Source organism: Lampetra fluviatilis, chromosome 41 (genome assembly GCF_964198595.1).
Source record: "Lampetra fluviatilis chromosome 41, kcLamFluv1.1, whole genome shotgun sequence".
NCBI classification, from domain to species: Eukaryota; Metazoa; Chordata; class Hyperoartia; order Petromyzontiformes; family Petromyzontidae; genus Lampetra; species Lampetra fluviatilis.
This window is the reverse complement of record NC_136315.1, coordinates 9,343,265-9,354,996: the sequence shown is the minus strand read 5'-3', so window position 1 is coordinate 9,354,996 and position 11,732 is coordinate 9,343,265.

Here is an 11,732-nt window from a genome sequence, read left to right as displayed (position 1 = left end):
TCAAGAATAATTAGGCCAATATATATTTATTAAACAATGAAAACAAACATTTAACCCGCTACTCCTCACAAGCACCCAGCATTTGGAGGTCGTAAAATGCCATTAAATAATAAACTCGGGGCAAAGGAAGGTTAGCGACTCTCTGGAAATCTCCAGATCGACAAAGGGCATATGAGCCCGACCTTCCCAAATGTTCTAGACAGTTCACAAACAAATACGCAGAGCCAGAGAAAGAACACACACGCACAGAGCAGAGACAAACAACACTACAACTCGCATCTTCTTTAACGATAAACATTTGAAACTCAGCAAAAAGAACAAATCAACGTCATAGGCTGCCAGTCTATATCAGTGGTTTTATCATTGTTAATTATTTTATTTCACCCTTATTCAACTCATATATTAGTGTGTATGGTATCTTTCTATCTATGTGACTTCACCAAATGAACCAAAATACACGAGCCCCTGCCATCACGAAAACTTAAGTCCAAACTAAAGCTATTCCTGCAGCATCAAAATATAACTCAAAATAAAACGCCAATCCCTGGAGACAGACTTATAACAAAGCTTGGCAAAACCCTCAAAATAATGACGTCACGAGGAGCATTACGAATATTGATTAAACATGAACCGAATAACAACCACGATATATTAAGACCGGGGGTAACTCACAAGAGATACAAGGAATAAATCCAACACACACAAGACCACGTCATGTGTATTCCATGGAACCAAAGCCTCCCCGGCCACCTTTGTCTTCCAACAATTCGACACTAACACATGGCAGCCATGAATACGTATGAAGGGTGTCTGGCCTCGAGATAACAAACACTAAGAAGGAGGGGGGGGAATGCAAACGAGCATAAACTTGACGGAAAACAGCCCGCTCGATTTCACCAAAGGAAGAGGGGGGGGGGAATCAGGCGGAGCCGCGGGGGAAGAGACGCAGGGAGGGGAGAGAATTCAGATAGAACCAGAGACTCGGCCCATACATTTCAGAAGCTTGCCAGCAGAAGAAGAATCCAACCGAAGAGGACTCCAGCAAACGAAGAAGACTCTGCAATCATTGCATAATGCACGGGCATAATATGACTTTGAACCCCCCCCCGCCCACCTCCTACGCATTTCACAAGTAGTACTAATCACATTCCTGCATTTCCCATAAATATGCTAAATTCCTCTTGATATGCAAATTCTTTTGTCAAGGCGCCCTTCCCCCCTTTCAACCCAACTTAAATATACGCTCCAAGCCTGGTGGTGTTTCATTCAGACGCTGTCTCCCTGACAGACCTGGTCTTCACCTGAGGACGGCTGCTTGCGTTGTGGCCGAAACGTCGTGAGAATTATTTTATTATGTTTTATTTTTATTATTGTATTACTTCCCTTCTACGTGACTTTACCGAAAGAACCAAGAAGAATACTCTGCAATCATCCAGGATGGCGAGGCTCGCTGAGTAGCGATGTGCTACCCAGCGCGAATTCGGAGTTGACTGACGAGGCATCGCTCGAAGCCACTCTGCCCCGAGTGCCGCTCCCACGAGCCGCTGCGGTGCGAGTGGAGCTGACAAGAATTCCAGCAACCATCATCGTCGAGTAAGGGCGGAAAGCGCCAAACATCGACCAAGCCAGCATCACAGAGAACCAGCTCCATCAGACATTGGTGCCTGCCACCAGCGAACGAGAGCATCGTTCATCGCCAAAGAACCCGGAGCCGTGGAGAGAACGCAGAGCCGCGCCGCCAGGGCCACCGAGCACAGGTGTCACATGCCAGCGGACGAGCGACACGAGCGACACAGCATCTTCAAGGACAAGCATCGTGCCGACGCAGCTCATCCCGCAATGGAGAGAGACGGCAGTTAACAGCAGACACGCCACGTGCGAGAGGGAGCTCCGAAGGCGTCCGTATGATACTCCCGCATTCACACTTCACACGCCAACACTCACCGCGCCGGCGTCCGCTCGACATAAAGAATTGATCCAGGGAATCAAAACCACACACACACGCACACACATGCACACACACATGCACACACGCACACACGCACATGCACACACACACACACATGCACACACGCACACACACGCACACACACATGCACACACGCACACACACACATGCACACACGCACACACACACATGCACACACGCACACACACACATGCACACACACACACACATGCACACACACACACACATGCACACACGCACACACACGCACACACACACACACATGCACACACATGCACACACACACACACATGCACACACGCACGCACACACACGCACACACACACACACATGCACACACACACACACATGCACACACGCACGCACACACACGCACACACACACACACATGCACACACGCACACACACACATGCACACCCGAACTAACACAAGAATTACCAAGGAGACGATCCAACACACACACACATGTAACCAACCCTAGCCAATCATAAGAAGACTAATTATAAGAGGATGAACCATTAGCTGACTGTGAAAACATTGATGCTCATAGAGTGATACGAATACGGTCGTTTATAAGTACATTAGTCGTTAGATTTTTTTAAATTATTTTTCTTTTTAATTGCGTAAAATTACCAATAGATTCATCGATGCAAACAAAACTTTTGAAACCTTCGTTACGAATCTATACGCTCACAGGGAGAATATTGTGTTAAACCTTTCTTTTGAACACCGAATCCTGCCCACGAATCAATGGAAGCTTAGCAAAAAGACAAGCATCTCGCGTAAGCAGGACACACCGCTGCACACAATTGTCTCAAGACGTTTCGTTAATTATACAATCTTGCCGATGAATCTATTGACGTGTACTTTTACCTTCGGGATATAATAATTTGCTTTTTATTGCCTTTCGTATGAATATCGTCGCGTGTATATTTTAAGGACTTTCCCTATCGCCGTATTTGCTCGCGTTACTAATCAATTGTTTGGTTGCCCAGTTAACAACGCAATCATTGATGGTTACATGTACGGATCGGTGAGGGCTGCTTCCCCGTTGGTACCGTGGATAATTACAAGCATGAGAGTTCGCATATTAGAGTGTCATGTTTTTGTTTAAAATTAAAATTGCTTAATGAGTCTGAGTGCTTCCTTCCTGAGTTAATGCATAATAATCTTATTTTTAAGAACTGTATCCTGCGTTGAGATTAGAATTCAAGACTTGACATGAACACACTAAGACATAATCAGTAAATGTTAAAGCGTGAATAATTGTATTTTCCCGATTGATAATACGACTCGAGACAAAGAAGCTTAACCTAATTGTCATAACGACCTACATTAGCATAATCACATACATTCGTTTCGATTTAAAGCTTTCGTAACTGCAGGGATTCATCTTCTAAAATAATAAAAATAATACAATAATATTATTTTATTATGTTTTATTTTTATATTATTTCCCTTCTACGTGACTTTACCGAAAGAAAATAAAACATAAAATAATATAATTTTATTATTTTATTTTTATTATTTCCCTTCTACGTGACTTTACCGAAAGAACCAAGAAGACACATACATTCGCATAAATTAATATTTGCTCACTAATTGGCATACATAAATTAGCATAATTTCTAATAATCGCACATTTTTCCAATTTCAATTAAATTTGTATTATTTCATTAATTTTTCAAGACCCAACATATACAACACCGCTGCCCAACCACGTGGCCGCACCGGAGCCTGCAGCACCTTCAGAATCATAAAATATATACTGCAGGAATCCGATGATCTATAAAGCTCTTTTTGTTCACGATGCCAGCGTCTCCGTAGACTCAACCCCTGCCAACAGCTGACGCGACTGGGCGCCCCACCGCCCTTGGTTTGGGTTTACACGGCCAGCATCGCTCCCTCCCCTGCGGTGTATTTCGTTTTCTGTTTTTATTTGTCCATTCACGAAGGGAGAAGCGTGAATCTGCCCCTGTTCGTCGTTTAGATGCGGTCGGTCAAGCCACGTGTCACGTGTCTTCCAATTACACGACGGCAGTGATGACGATGATGATGAGCGTTGTGGATGATTGTGACGATGATAACTGATAGCTACCGGTGATTGTGGAGGATGATGATGATGGCTGATGATTGTGGATGATGATTGTCGATGATGATGATGATTGTGATGATGATGATCGCTGCTGTCGATGACAGGCGGAGGAACAAGCGCCGAGATGCTCTTGAGAGTGGGAAGTGACGTCGCAGCGGGGTGGGTGAGGTGAGTGCATGGGTGGGTGGGAAGTGACGTCAAGCGACTTTGCCGTGATTTCTCGGATGTGAGGGAATTAATTGGTGGGTGCTTGAGTGGGTGGGTGAGGGGATGGGTGAGTGGGTGGGTGCGTGAGTGGGTGGGTGGGTGCGTGAGTGGGTGGGTGGGTGCGTGAGTGGGTGGGTGGGCGCGTGAGTAGGTGGGTGGGCGCGTGAGTAGGTGGGCGCGTGAGTAGGTGGGCGCGTGAGTAGGTGGACGCGTGAGTGGGTGGGCGCCTGAGTGGGTGGGCGCGTGAGTGGATGAGCGAGTGGGTGGGTGCGTGAGTGGGTGGGTGCGTGAGTGGGTGCGTGAGTGGGCGCGTGAGTGGGTGGGTGCGTGAGTGGGCGCGTGAGTGGATGAGCGAGTGGGTGGGTGCGTGAGTGGGTGCGTGAGTGGGCGCGTGAGTGGGTGGGTGCGTGAGTGGGCGCGTGAGTGGATGAGCGAGTGGGTGGGTGCGTGAGTGGGTGCGTGAGTGGGCGCGTGAGTGGGTGGGTGCGTGAGTGGGCGCGTGAGTGGGCGCGTGAGTGGGTGGGTGCGTGAGTGCGTGGGTGCGTGAGTGGATGAGTGAGTGGGTGGGTGCGTGAGTGGGTGGGTGCGTGAGTGGGTGGGTGCGTGAGAGCGTGGGTGCGTGGGTGGGTGGGTGCGTGGGTGGGTGGGTGGAAAGTGACGCCTACACCCCGCCCCCACCGGCATGTTCGCATCGCTCGTCATCATGGCCTGCCATCTCTACAATGACCCTCTCCCCGGGGTGGGACAAGGGCGATGATCATGCCCGATTGATGATAATGATGATGATAACTAGTTGCTGATGGTGACCATCGGTGATGCGTGTGTACAGTGCCGCAATAAAGCCGGGAGTCCACGCGGCTCGCGCAAGAACACAGCAGCCATAAAGTCGCTCGAACGCTCCGCCTTGCCACCAAATTGCTCCGCAAATCATGAACGCTGATTGCCTGCGAATTGCCTGCTAATTGCCTGGGTATTTCCACTTTGGCCTTCCCTCCCCCTCTCCACCACCCCTCCGAACCTGCCTGCCCTTCGGCCCCACCTGCAAGGCACATCATCATCATCATCGCAGTGCCACATCAGCAGGAGAGCGCAAATCAGAACAAACTCGTTCCGCAACCCCCCCTCCTCCTCCTCCTGAAGACACCCGGAGCTGCGCCTCCCACGTGGCACCTTCGCGGGGGAGAGGAGGAGGAGGAGGGGTGGGGGGGTCCACGCGAGCGCATTCGATTATAGGCGCAATTAAATAAATAAGTCGTAAATTCTCCACCCGTAATAAAAATATATAATGGTAATTGCACGGTGTCGGTGTGGGGGAATTTACTGCGTGGGAGGGATGTTTACCCGCGGCCCTTGCGAGTTGTGTGAATGGGGAGCGGTGGCGCAGCGCTTAGCACCGCGCCGCCACGAACCCGGCCACCCAAGTTCGATTCCCCTTGACGTCCGACAACAGTGGCGAATGTTTGAAGCGGCCCCGGAGCCTCCTCTAGGTCGACTCGGCCTTAAATGGGTGGCTGGTGCGGCGTGTAAACTTCATCACTGGGGAGGCAGGGGCGCGGCCGAGCGTGGTGCTGGGGTCACCCCCAGGGGTCATGGGCTGACTGACTGAGATGAGTGGCATAGCTGCACCACCTGTGCTCCCCACTGCGCCAACTTGCTGCTGTTTATCCGCCCGGCGTTCCGCTCGTTGTTGTGAGCTTCGCTCCTGTCCCCTGCTGTTGATGGACGGCGCGACTGCCTCCAACTGCCCAGTCGCCTCCTTCACGAGCCTCCTCCTATTGACACCGCTGGTGCAGAGCATTGGCAAGTCCACTCAGCTCCACATCTTCTGTACCACGGCCCATCTCTTCTCAAGCCCGTGCCGCGACTGTTCAGTTCCCCTCTATCTGGCCAAAGAGAAGCTGCCTGGGCATGCGGTGGTTTGCGCCGACTGCTCACATTACTCGTGGCACAAGACAAACACACCAGACAAAATGTTATTCCCACGCAGTAAAACGCCTTCAGAGTGTTTACACACGGGTTTAAATGGCCCTCACCTGAGTATCCCTCGCACGCAATAGCCACGTCCGCGACCAGCTCCCAGGGCGTTCTCGGTCTGACTCCGGCTCGGTCTGGTGGTGAGCGCGGAGGAGAAGAAGGCTGTTCAGATCCGTTCAGGGTTACCGGTTTTCTGCGCCTACACCAATGTGTCCCAAGAAGCAACATTGTGGAGACGCATCGCGGCTCCTCAACAACGACTCAAGTTCCTACCCTCCGGCTTCTGGGGTCGCGCTGCTGCTGCTGCTGCTGCCCCCATCCTAGAATCTCAGCCGCTGTGCGGACAGAGTGGAACAACGCGGACGAACCCTGGCCAATGAGTTCCAATGTCTGGGTTCTAATATATTTAGGCCTGTCGGGATTCGTCACCCGCTCACCACGATGGTCGCGATTCCATTCAACAACTGATGGACGTTTTTTCAAATATATATTGTAGCGGCCTCCAGTGGCCAGTGGCCTCGTTATAGACAAGGTGTCATCGGTTCACGACGAAGAGCGACCGAGGGAGGCATCGTCGTCTCTCCGGGGATCTAACAATCCGAATGGTTCCGCACGCCCAGAAGATCGCTGCCCGGCGAACGGAGACCCGAATGTCATCGCGCCTCCTGGCTTGGACATTCCTCCTAGACGCCGGCGGAATCATCAACCGTATCAGAACATCACCAGGGCCATGCAGCCCACACCACGGGCCATGCAGTAAACCCGCTGTGACCTGCGCTCCTTCACCGGAGGATGGGGTGGAGCAGCAATACCACGCGAACTCTCTCTCTATCTCTCTCTCCTGAAGGCCCTCTGGTCGTAGCCAGCAGATGAGACATCGACATTGGCATTTGGCTCCTGAATCTATTGCTGCAAAAATAAAATGGCATTTTGGTTTGAAGAAGGTATCCTACCCACAGAGGTTAGTCAGTAGAACACGTCGGCTTTTGCGACCAATATTACCCATAATAGTGGCTGTTTGGGGCAGATCGACGACAATTGAGTGCCAAACGTCGTACTCGAATTGTAAATGTTGCGTGTTTACACTCCCAACACACCGGCGTGCTCGACTGATAACGAATTGGCACGTTTAGTTTCCCGTGACAAACCGTCTCACTTATCGGCTGTGTCGGGTGGTGGCGAGGTTAACGACACATATTGACGCGACCTGCCCGACAAAGAAACCTTCATTGTGAAGTGTTGACTGCGCCCACCACTTCCAAACCGCGTGGAGGCCCAAATCGCTGCGTGGTTCATTCTCCCTCCGCCGCTCACTTACAAAAGTAAAAGGTGGAAGCCCCTCCAATTGGTCGACCTCCGCCACTGCAGGCGAAAGAACCCTCCACTAGAGGGAGCTGTGGAGGGTTATTTGGCCTACTCTTCCACGCGGACCAGGCGTCTTGGAAGAGGCGCGCGTACCCACACTTTACCCCACCGCGCGCGCGACCTGCGATCCACGGTGGTGTACCCACGCACGCGCTTCGTGACCACGTGAACCAGGTAAACGTGGTCACGAAGCGCGCTCGGTAACCTGCGTGTGTTTTTTCTCTTTCTCTCTCGACCAGTCTTCCCATTCGGTTGCATTACCCCCCCCGCCCCTTCGATTCGCCTCGCTGGAGCCTCTTACGTCTCAACCATATGTTCTATAGGGGCCCTTAATTTTAAAAAAACACTTAAATATTAAAACACATACATGTTTTAATTGCATGCTAAAGTTATTGTATTTGTTCATTTGCTATACAGCCAGATAATACGACAAATCGCTAACCTTGAACACCCAGTCGTTCATAAAAGTTGAAGGCAGTATAGTACTGTAGTAATAGAGCAAGTGCAGAATCACTGAACCTGAATTGACAGCTTGAAGCGTTTAGCGCGGGGCCCTTGAAAGTGCGGGCCCGTAGCATTTGTAGCTACTTTTGCTACCACGACAATCCGTCACTGTGTACGCATGCACGTACATGTACGCATGCACGTACATGTACGTTTGGTGAACTTCTTTTTGCTGGCACGATGCGTGGCCAGCTAACGGGAGGTGCGGCGGGGAGGACAACGAACTAAACACGAGCAGCAGCTCCAAAGAAGCGAGTTTTCAATCCGTACAGGGCAGGGCCGTGGCCATGGAGTCAACATTGGGGGGAAGAAAATCTTCCGGGGGGTGTGGGGGTCCCCCCCCAGAAAAAAATATCTAAATTTGAAAACGAATATCCTGCCATTTCCTGCCTAAAATATTTAAAAAATCACTAACACACAGGATGGACTTTTTATTTATGTTTTACAATAATGTCTAATAGTGTATTGCATTACATTGCTTTGTTTTTTTTTACCCTTTATTGTTTCATTCTATGTAATGGCAGAGATTAGGGATTAATAAAGTACAACCATAACCACAATCATATTAACAAAAATCTATTTTATAGCAATATATTGGGGGCCTTGGTACAGGGTGACTTATCAGTTTCGTTTCTCGATCCCTTTAACACTTCCATTTATATTAAACGGAATGATTTTAACGATCGGGGCCTGTACCTTGACCCCGGGCGCGTTTGTGTGAACGCCCCCGCGGAGAAAGAGTTCCATGCGGCACATTAGGCCGGTTCCCTCCTGCCGTCGACGATTTCAAACTCGCACTGGGATCGTCTTCACGCGTTGGGGGCGAGCGTGAGCTCACCCATGGTGAACCACGCGTGAGCTCACCCATGGTGAACCACGGTCACGACTGTGCACTCTGCTCATAGCCAGGGGTAGCGAGGCGTGTGTTTGTCACTGCTGCTGTTATTATTATTTCAGTGAATGCAATGGCTGATTGGTACTGGGCACGCGCCTCCAGTTGAGATTAGGGCTGGCCTCAGGAGATTGAGGCTGTGGTGCTGTGACGAGGAGGGTGAGGCTCTGGTCGCTATTGCAGATGCACCACTGCCCTTCTGAAGAAGACATTTAAATAAAATTTCACCGTTTCAACACCCCCCCCCCCCCCCCCCCCCTTAGTGATCAGCTGTTGGGGAGTCGCCCACTTCTCCGGAGGACAGAACACAACGCAGAGTCTCGACTCATCGTTCCCTAACTTTATTTCTTCATCGTTGTTGTTGTTTATCTAGCCGACCTGTACCCCCCCCCTCTACCTCCTGTCAGGATTCACGACGGGAGGAGAGGGGACGGAGCGGACCCGGCTCCACTCAACCCCCACCGCTCCGTCGGTTCCCAGCGCCGCCCGTGCCCTGCAGCTTCTCTCTGGCGGCTTCGTCGTCTTCACCACCACCACTATCATCATCACCACCAACATCACCATCATCATCACCATCACCACCATCACCACCACCACCATCACCACCACCATCATCATCACCATCACCACCACCACCACCACCATCATCATCACCACCATCATCACCATCACCACCACCATCATCATCACCACCATCATCATCACCATCACCATCACCACCATCAGCCCCCTTCACCACCATCATCATCACCACCATCACCATCACCACCACCATCATCATCACCACCATCACCACCACCATCACCACCACCATCATCATCACCATCACCACCACCACCACCACGACCATCATCATCACCACCATCATCATCACCACCACCATCACCACCATCACCACCATCACCATCATCACCACCATCATCATCACCACCATCACCATCACCACCACCATCATCATCATCACCACCATCATCATCATCACCACCACCATCACCACCACCATCACCACCACCACCATCACCACCACCACCATCACCACCACCACCATCACCACCACCATCACCATCACCACCAACACCACCATCATCACCACCATCACCACCACCATCATCATCATCATCACCACCATCACCACCATCACCACCACCACCACCATCACCACCACCACCACCATCACCACCATCACCACCACCACCAGCATCACCACCACCATCATCATCATCTCGGGTCCTGTTGTAGACCCCGTAGAGAGCCCCCCCCCACCCGCCTCGCTCTCTCCACATTCTTATTGAGCTCTTTGTCCAGGCTTTGCCCACTGGTTTCACATCTCGATTCGCTTAATTTGGGGATAATCCGTTTTGCGACTTCTGGCAAATGTGAATATATACACACAGGGTGCTTCAAACAAATGTGAACACCTCTGAAAATTTGCAACGACACCACGACCAATGTGTTTCCGGGCTCTGGAGACCACCTGGAGAAGATTCCAGGCACGTGTTGACAACGATGGCGAACAAGTGGAGACTCATATTCTTGGTTCTTTCGGTAAAGTCACGTCGAAGGGAAATAATAAAATAATAAACATATAAAACAATACAATTCTCACGACGTTTCTTTATTGTTTTATATTTTTATTATTTTATTGTTTCCCTTCTACGTGACTTTACCGAAAGAACTAAGAATATGAATCCCTGAAGTCACGAAAGCTTTAAATTGAAATTGTAGACTCTTTGACTTTTTGAAGCTATTAACATGACATTTGTTATCATGTTAGTGCATTATCCGTTCTTTTCCCATTAAAAACGATAGTCCCATGTAAGTGTCAACATTTTTTTGAAGCACCCTGCGTATTCCCATACTGGTTGCACATCATTGTATCCGAGTCCGATTCGTTTCCACCTTCTCTCTCCGCCTGGAACGACAGTGGTGGTCTCGGCAAGACCGCTGTTGAGCGCTCCCTCGGTGGTCGAGACTTTGCTGCGTCTGCCGTGCGATGCTCCGGCATTTGGCGTCGATAGAACGGCCCTGCGGGTGACCGGACACCAGGAGCGTCCCCCGGGTTCACGAGCAAAGGGGGGGACGAGGAGGGACGGGGCGATCCCCCAATCCACAAACGGACACGTGGCCGCGTTCTTGGCAAAGGCAACGGAGACGATGAGGACGTTTTGCTTGGGCCCGCAATCAACAAACCAATCGAATGGGGAACCCCTACGCACAGGCACACACGTTATCGTGCTTGTCATCGGTTTACAGTGACCTTTGGAGCTGGATAAACGCCATAAAGCTCTGCCCGGTTAAAGCCCTACACGATGCGCTGACCAGATTGTCAATCTCGAGCGCCCGTCAGCGTGTAACACAAACACCAGACGATGACCCTCCTCCCGCACGCGTGCACGGCATTGTGGGGGTTGTTTGACCACAACGCTTCAATTGCTCCGGGGTCAATTGCGGCTTGGTGAGTGGAGCGCGTGCCCCGAACTGGTTCAGACGCGGCAGCTTCGAGGAACGAGCACAACGATCGATTGAGCTGCACTTGCGTCTGCTGCCCACCGGCCAAGTCCCCAACGTTCAACAAACACAGCGACCATCGCGACCCCCTCGTGCGCCCTGCCGGCACGAACAGCACCTCGCTAACAGCACTTGCCCCAACAACCTGAGTGGGATACACGGGGGGTCTTTGTCTCTTCTCTAGGTACATGTGTGGGGGGGGGGGGGTCAATGTTTG